The sequence below is a fragment of the Sinocyclocheilus rhinocerous genome, unplaced genomic scaffold (genome assembly GCF_001515625.1).
Source record: "Sinocyclocheilus rhinocerous isolate Xijiao unplaced genomic scaffold, SAMN03320098_v1.1 scaffold1396, whole genome shotgun sequence".
Taxonomy (NCBI): domain Eukaryota; kingdom Metazoa; phylum Chordata; class Actinopteri; order Cypriniformes; family Cyprinidae; genus Sinocyclocheilus; species Sinocyclocheilus rhinocerous.
The window spans coordinates 429,848-438,774 of NW_015629497.1; the positions used below are offsets into that span (position 1 = coordinate 429,848).

Sequence of the window (8,927 nt, forward strand, 5' to 3'; positions counted from 1 at the left end):
ATGCTGTGTTCAAGTCCTCCTGGGACGTTCGTACTTACGAGTTGACAAGTCGTAATTACGACGTCAGGTGTGTTCAAGTCAGTTTAGTCGGCACAAGATGTGTTCTTTTAATAAATTACAAGAAAATACAACAGGGTCTGCATTTTTTTACTTGGATTTCAGCTGCGTAACAAGAACATGACCAATTTAAGTTTATAGGACAACTAAACTATCAATTTAAACAAAAATTTACCGTCAACTACAGTTGCATCCATCGATACCGCCATGTTTCTCATTGACACGCCCCCAACTCGGAAACTCGGGGCTTAAAGAAAATTTCGAGTTTCCCACTCGTAATAACGACTTTGTGGTGGCGTTCATGTGCGTTCAACTCGTAAATACGATCGATCCGACATGACTTGAATGCACCTTTAGTTCAGTGATTCATTCCTTATTTTATCTCACAAATACATATTTTATTTTTCACTCTGAGCTGAAAAAGGCTTCTATATAATCCTCCCCTTTCTAGATCAAGTGGGAAAAATTACTTGTAGCATTATAAACGTATAAAATATAAGTACCTGGCGGTAGGTATTGGCAGGCACCAGAGGAATTCACCAGCACATTAGTATGAAATGTGGCATCAAACCTTTCATCAGCACTGTGGAGAACATAAGAATCATTTTAACTAAAAAGAATACAACAGTGATTTATGAACATCTCAGAGGAACACTTAGAAATACTTCCGATTAGTCCAATACAAAGTTAATGCATTTCATCTACACTGACTTATTTTGCACCACTAATGGCTGTGCAGTAATTACTGGATTTCAGGGAAATGACAAACCAAAACTGCCTTGTGCCATGTTCAGATTTATGTTCCAATTATGTAAATGTGTTTGTTTAAATGACTTCTCATTCAGATAATGGAGGTATGTTCGAGAATAAAGAATTCACTCTCAGAAATCCCCAAGGGAAAGACCACAGTGGTCCAGGATGCTAAACCAACATAACCAAGATGTTCACTAACAAAATTAATGCTTTTTCACAAAATAAAATGAAATTGCAATTTTATACCACTGGACATATAACCTCACAATTGATTCCATTTTAGCTTCCATTTAGTGATTCACTGACTTGATTCATTTGACCTCAACATAGTGGCAAACTCTTCATTTCCTGTGGCAGATTCACTTGAAGCTAATTCTTTACCATCTACCACTGCTTTTCCAGTAGACAGTGACAAATGAGGCCAAACCTTTGTTTTCCATGGTGTAGTGTAAACTCAGTGTCCATGCACTGTTACCAGCACTTTTCCCCTGACAATCTACCAACTCCCAAGAAATCGTTCACAAACAGGGTTTAAACTTCTAAAGCTATGCTTGGTTTCTATGGACCTTTTGATAAGCCAATTAAACATGAGTTTATCAATAACTCTGTGTGAATGTAACAAACCTGTTATACAGTAAGATGTCAGGCTTCCAGATCTGACTGTCAGGAAATCGTACACTCGCCACTCCAGGATATTCAGAAGTGTTCCACTGAAGATAGTAGTCATACCAGTACTAAAATAAAGAGAAGTTCACTTCATCATTGTCAATTTGGAACAACATGGAAATTTATACTTAAAAATATATGCTTGGTGCAAACTGAATTAGGCATGACATTAACTTGAATCAGAACCTGAGTCTCTGCATGGTCTTCTTTAAGCGTTAGATACATCATATACTCATCATAATCTATAAAGAGCTTTTCTACGCATGCACGTATGCACAAAAAATGTTTCTTAGGGCAGAAATGCTATGAAGCTGCATACATGAAACATTAATTATAATTCATAATTCAATTTAAATTCTGTTAAAGGGGTCATATGATGCGATTTCAAGTTTTCCTTTCTCTTTGGAGTGTTACAAGCTGATTGTGCATAGATAAGATCCCTGAAGTTGCAAAGACTAAAGTCTCAAAACCAAAGAGATATTATTTATCAAAGTTAAGACTCTGCCACGCCCCCCTAAAACGGCTCATTCTAACACGCCCCCACATATCTACCCCACTATGTGGAAATATTTGCATAATCCCGCCGCAAATGTGCACGCAAAGAAAGAAGGCATGGTGTCAGTAACCGCAGTTAGTGTTGAAGCAGCCATGTCAAGGAGACGCTGTGTGTTTCTAGGCGAAAGCAAAAGCACTTTATTTAGCCTTCCGAAAGTAGATGCATTTAGGAATCTTTAAGATTACTTACAACAGAACAGCAATGCATTTTATGGACGACCGTTTCGTGAACCTAGGAGAGGAGGTAATGCGGATGGCCAATCAGAGCGGACTGCGCTTGTCAAAGGAGGGGGCTTTGTAGAAAACGAAGCGTTTGAGAGAGGCGGGGCATAGAGGACCTACAATAATGTACAGTATTTGAAAAATAATGTGTTTTTTGAACATTAAAGCATGTCAACATATTCTGTTACACCAAATACACAAAATAATGATCTTTAAAAAAGCATCATATGACCCCTTTAAGATTTTTTTTATGGGGCAAAGTCAAATAAATGTAAATTAGATGCAATGTATATTTACTGATAGACTGCTGAGATCTTTAAATGCAGTTAATAAGGTTTTCAGATTCATAGACACACTTGGTGGTGTACAGCATTGACCAAGGACAACATTTGAAGGACTGTCATGGAAGCAGAGACAAATCAATTGCATTACCTTCACAGTTATTAACATTCAGCTATTAATAACAGATCCACAGAGAGGTCTTCTACAAGTCACATTAAACGAACATGACTGTTTCACTGCATTACCAATGAGCAGTCTGTCAGACAGTGATAAGTGTTGGTGTCTTTCTTACCAGCTGTAACCAAATGTTGGTTGTAAGTACTTGATTCTTCTCATCCTGTAGATGGACAAAGATGCTCTTATGAAAACTGAAAATCTGATTAAAGAACTACTTTCAAAAAATGGTTTAAAACCATATTTTACATTAAAACACAACGGGTAAGAATACACATTAGCATACTTTTAAAAACAGTGCTTTTAAAAAGAGGACACCTAACTGCATGCTAACCGCAATTGAATGAAAATGTATTATTGAACTTTAGATTGCTTTCTGACCCTCTTAAGCATGACTTAAGTACATCTTTATACGTATGTAACTTCTATTGCCTTTGAAATATCGTTAAAGTGTACTGCTGAATGTACTGACATTCATTAATGTAATGTCATTTCTGTTAAAACTTGCATGTCATGCACTTAAATATATTTGTAATTACACATTTGTCATGATGAAGTTGCAATTTAGTATTTTTTTTTAAATATTGACTTCAAATGCAATGCAGAATAACACACTACAATGAGATCAAATACTTTACATGTGCTTTAGTATGTCACTCAACATATAAAAATAAATGTACTTCTTTAAAACACGAAGAAAACTTTTCATTTGACATTATTACAATGTGCACTTTACTTAAGTGTGTCTTAAACTGGTCCCACTTTATATTAGGTGTCTTTAAATACTATGTACTTAATGATAAAATAATGAATTGTTAGGTACAATGCACCTATTGTGTTAATGTTGAAATGCTAAATACTTTTGCTGCTATTGAAGCGGGATACGGGTAAGGTTAGGGGCAGGTTAGGAGGTATTGTTAGGTTTAAAGGGTAGAGGGAGGGTCAACAGTGTAATTACAGGTGTAACTACAGAAATTAATTACAGATGCAATTACAGGATGGTATGTTCAAATATAAGTACAATTTAAAAACATGTACACAATAAGTGCATTGTATCACTGATCAAGGACGCTTAATATAAAGTGGGTCCCATAAACTCACTACACTTAAGTGATCTTTTATTTCATTAATATTATATTATCTGTAAGTACTTAGATTTGAGGTACAGTACATGTTCATGTTCAATACAGTTAAGTGCACTACTTTTTCACGAGGGAACAAAGTATACAACATGAATAATTCGAGGCAGTCTTATGATTTTCTTCACATCTATCAGGACATACATCTATGCAGAACATATATGCAGTTTTTCAGCTGATGAATTATTTTTCCAAAAATCTTTCAGTATAGACAAAAACTCATTTAGACTTTTGTCCAGTGCATGCAGTTGTATAGACTGTAAGTCTATCCCTCACAGCTTCATTTTCATCTGCGTAAAATTCAATATGGCTTTTACCCTTCAAGGTCTATTGTTGAATGAACTGTGACACATGATCTGTCCTAGCTTTCCAAAATGTTTATGTTGCCATCTTCAAAAGCTTGTAATACTTGCTTTGATGTCTCTACATCTCTTCCTGACCTCACTTCCGCATTTTATTTTTAAATATTTTCCCTTATCCTATTTTATTGTAAAATGTGACTATGCATGTTTCCAAAACATTAAACATGTACAGTACCTGCAGCTACTGTATTCTTGGTGGAATTCAACGTGAACAGAGCATTATTTGGAAAATATTTTTTTGGTAACAATCTGTGGAATTTTAATTTTTTTATTTTTGTGAAAAAGACTAGAGACTATAATGATATGGTATAACCTGCTAGTGAAACAAATTTACACACTTTGTCAGGGTTTATTCAGTGTTTTATTATTCTTTTATTATTGAATTAATTAACTTACCACATCCATAATCTGCATGAGACTGAAGCTGAAATACACAGTGAGTGAGTGTGTGTCATTAAACACAGGTCTCTCCAGTGGGTTATAGTCTTTCATCAAGTCTCTGTAGAGTCTCCTCTGCTGCTCTCCCTGAAGCGACACTGTCAGAGAATGAACAATGTGACACGGTTGCAGAGTTTCACCTAGAGTCATTGTGCACTGCGAACTGCTTCCAGAAGAGGTTTGCAGCGTGAAGTGAATGAGATATTCAGGAGAACGCTTGCAAATCAACAGAGGTAGCTGTTCCAGCTCATTTGGATGTACGTGTATTGATCTGAAACTCTCATCAAAGCTTTTCTGCTGGGTTTCAGTGATTAAATCTCCACCAGGAAGTCTGACTGATTGGACTCAACCACTTTCCTTAAGTATGGATCTAACTCCCTGTTTGAACTATTTTTAACATTTGCCAGATTTGGACAGCAAACAGCATAGAGATATTTGATATACTTCGTGAAGATTTTGTTAAAGATGTTAAAGTACATGTTGTAAGTAAAAAGCAAATCATAGGTAACTCTAGCTTCTTTCCCAAATTTCAATCAGTGCCCGCTCTCATCTAGCTGGATAATAAAAGGGATCTTTTTCCCAGTGTAATTCCCTTAAGATCACATCCATTCATAATCAATCCTCTAGATTACGTCAGGCCTCTTCTTTATTCAAAAAGGCACCTGTGATTCATGAGTGTCTAACAAAGAAACCTGAGAGCTGGACTCCCTTGCCAGTAGCAGAGACATTTTACTGTACACAAAGACAACGCATCCAGTGTAACCACATCTTCAAAGTGCAGTCAAAGACCCTAATTATAAAAACCAGAGCAAATAGAAAAATTAAGATAAACTGACTCAGAGCAAAGCAGATTCAAGCAACATTATATAGGGCATACATATATCTGCAAATGTAAACTGCCACCATAAAGCCATAACCTTATATTTGATCAGACTCAGGAAAATATTGTCCTTACCTATTAACCCCAATTGCCATTCTGGCCTGTATCCTCATATAAACAAGTCTCAAACCAAAACATCAATTTTACAGATTGTGTTACATGTCAGTGTGTTACAGCAGACATGTAACACCAATCTTACAAGTAAGCAGAAACTATTATTAAACAGTTTGACTTAAAATAACTTAAATAGAGCCAATAATTCAGCAATGCTCACGGGTGTTTCATAATCAAATGTCCATTAGGATTCTTACCACTCCATAGGCAGGTTGTGGTGGTAAAATAAAGAGTATATTCCCAAATTCCCATGTTCCTATGAAAGTTCCTATAAATTGCAGTAATGAATAGAAAAGATCTAGGTGATGTAGGTTTCAGTGTTGTAAAGAGTCTCTCACAGCATCCCACAGGCAGAAGTGAATGTAGTCTCATGCAGCAGCATCAACAAAAGGCACGATGCCCTGCCTCCTCCAGCACTACATGTATTACAGTCTCTCTCTCTCTCTCTCTCTCAGTTTTTTGTTTTATCCTGTGGTCTTCCATTGACATATTGCTTTTAAATTAATCTAATTACAACATAAAAGTCTAAAAGGAATGCTAATAGGTTTTCTTACATGATCTGGAACCAGTCTTAAAGGGCTTCAATAAGATTCTTGCAAGAATCAAAGAACATTGGATAAACTGAAATTCATTAAATAAATAAATAAAATGTTCTACCACTGTGTAAATTATTAGGAAATGGGGAAAAATTAGATTTACTATAGTGCAGTATTAAGCAGAACACTAGTATCCCATTCCACACAAAGTCTCAGTCAATCTGTGAATGCACCATCAGACACATTTTGCACAAGGGCTTTGATCATGGTCGTCTAATTCATTTCCAAGGCTACTGAAACGCCATACATGAGGTTACTTTAGGCATTTTGCTTTTACCTCCTACAGTTCCCAATGCTGCATGATTTGGGTGGGAGATGTAGGAGCAGAGACTTGGCAAATGCCCCACTGCACTGAACAACCAGCCAGACAGATTCAGCTCTGCGACTTGCTGCTCAGCACATTAAGAACAGATGTCTTAAAGGTGTACTCTGTGATTTTTTACTTATTAAAAAAGCTTTAAATATAAAAAAATTAATAGCGGTTTTAAAAAATAGTTTTTTCATGGAGCGGGTCACCTCATGTACTTGTTGAATTTAGATGATCTAATCATGTACATCGTTAAAGGTAGGGTAGGCGATTTTGGAGAGACTAGCAATAGCCTCTCCCACCCTCCCTTCAAATCACTCTCCAAAGCCACGCCTCCTCCAAAACACATGAACACGCACAGGCAGACCACAGTCTAACCAGCGACACGATGAGAGACGGCGTTGGTGGAGGGCTGAACGCAATGCCGTCAGATTACCTCATGTCTCATTTACCGGTGAGAAAACATTACGGTACAAAGCTCATAATATGATATACTCGTTCTGTCTCCAATAGCGTAATGGAACACGCTGATGACATATCATGTCTGCACGTACAATGTATGTATGCAAATACATACGCTGACAGGCAGGTAGGACAGCCTGTCATAGCCTTCGGACCGAGAGATATGACTGGACCACTGATCTCAGATATAATAGAGAACTGGATAAAAGTGAAGCCACTGTGCCGCCATATTGGTATTCCCCAGTATTTCCATACATTCTAATGAATTACGTAATAAGAAATTAATACAAAATACAAATTAATATGATTTCAATGAGAAAACATCACCTAATGAGTCAGTGTTTTTATATCTGAAGTCTCCCTGTACATTCTTACAACACAAACGTCCTATGTAAATGGTTATTTGTTTAAGAAGTGGTGACATGGACAAAAATGGTGTCCCATACACAAAATTTGTGCTCTGCAATTATCCTATCCAAGTGCACACACACAGCAGTGAGTAGTGAACACACACACACATACACACACACACACACACACCCAGAGCAGTGGGCAGCCATATAATTTATGTAATTATGTTGTTATATTGTGTTTATTATTTAAACTTTGGTTAAATTAATAATTAATTCAACAACATATACATTTTACTCATATGGAAACTGCAATGCTAGTAAAACTCCATAGAATTTGCACAGTCTTGAAGAGTGTGAAATAAATGTTGCTCATTCAGGAAATAAAATGCATCATAACTTATTCAGAGAAATGCAGAATACATACGGTACGGACTTAAAGACATGAAGCTTTATTTCCAAGATGATGCATGGTAATTTCAATACATTATAGAGCAATATAGTACAGAGGCTTGTATTGTGATATTTAGTGTACATTTGAATCAATTTCTGATACTAATACCAGATATATGTTCATGTTCTGCATAAATACATATATAAAGAAATATATTTTGTGTTGGATCAGTTACCTGTGTCGGCAGTGCACAGCAGACGCCCACCTAAATGATTTCAATATATCGCTTATCCTGTCTGAAAAGACCATAAACATTGCAGATCACATCAAAAGTAACAATTCATTTACATACACATATCCTAAAAACGAATCCTGTCTGACTGGTAGGCTACACTTCAAATCGGGTGATTTTAGGTCAAGGTTTTGGCTGTCAGTCAATGATGCCCTCTGTTGGTAGGGAATAATAAGTTGGCCGCTCGAACACTTCTGGTGGCTTCACCACCTAATGGCAGAATGCAGTGAGCAACCCAGTCATTATATAAATCAGTGGATTGGGCAAATGTTTCATGATCCTACACCCTCCACAGATGATATAAATATATTTAGACCACTTAACTTGGTGATTGCCATCAGAATGTGAAGAGACTTTCAACCAGCATAACAAAAAATGGTTTTGAATCAGATCACCTACGGTGCCTTTAATTGAAATGGTTTTAAATCCCAACACACAGGTATTGTAATTGTAACTGTATATTAAATATTATCCAATTTCACCCTTTTTTCAAAAACACTTAATTTCAACATTTTTACTCTCCTCGTTAAGTACCATGCAAAGCATGCTACTTTTTTAGTAATGCCAAAGGCAAAAAAATTTTTGACTACTTGACTAATTTACATTTGCCCTACAAAATTTAATGTAGCACACTGCAGATTTTAGAGAATTACATTACTTAAAGGAGACATATCATGCCCCTTTTTGCAATAGGTAATATAAGTCTCAGGTGTCCCCAGAATGTGTCTGTGAAGTTTCAGCTTAAAATACGCCACAGATCATTTATTATATCATTTTGAAAATGCCTATTTTGAGAGGAAGCAGAAACAGGCTGTTTTTCGTGCCTGTCTCTTTAAATGCAAATGAGCTGCTGCTCCCCGCCCCCTTTTCCAGAATAGAGCTGC

At 36.4% G+C, this 8,927-nt stretch overlaps 1 long non-coding RNA gene and 1 pseudogene across 1 annotated transcript in view; one reads left to right on the top strand and one right to left on the bottom strand.

The window, feature by feature from the left end:
- Positions 1-5,978, bottom strand: part of LOC107738917 (neuronal acetylcholine receptor subunit alpha-7-like) — a 14,307-nt pseudogene extending 8,329 nt beyond the window's left edge.
- LOC107738918 (uncharacterized) overlaps positions 1-8,796 on the top strand; it is a 20,686-nt gene extending 11,890 nt beyond the window's left edge. The window contains exons 2-3 of the long non-coding RNA XR_001639944.1: positions 1,527-1,532; positions 8,691-8,796. This is a non-coding gene — a long non-coding RNA (uncharacterized LOC107738918). The remainder of the gene's footprint in view (positions 1-1,526; positions 1,533-8,690) is intronic.
- The last annotated feature ends 131 nt before the right edge of the window (positions 8,797-8,927 follow it).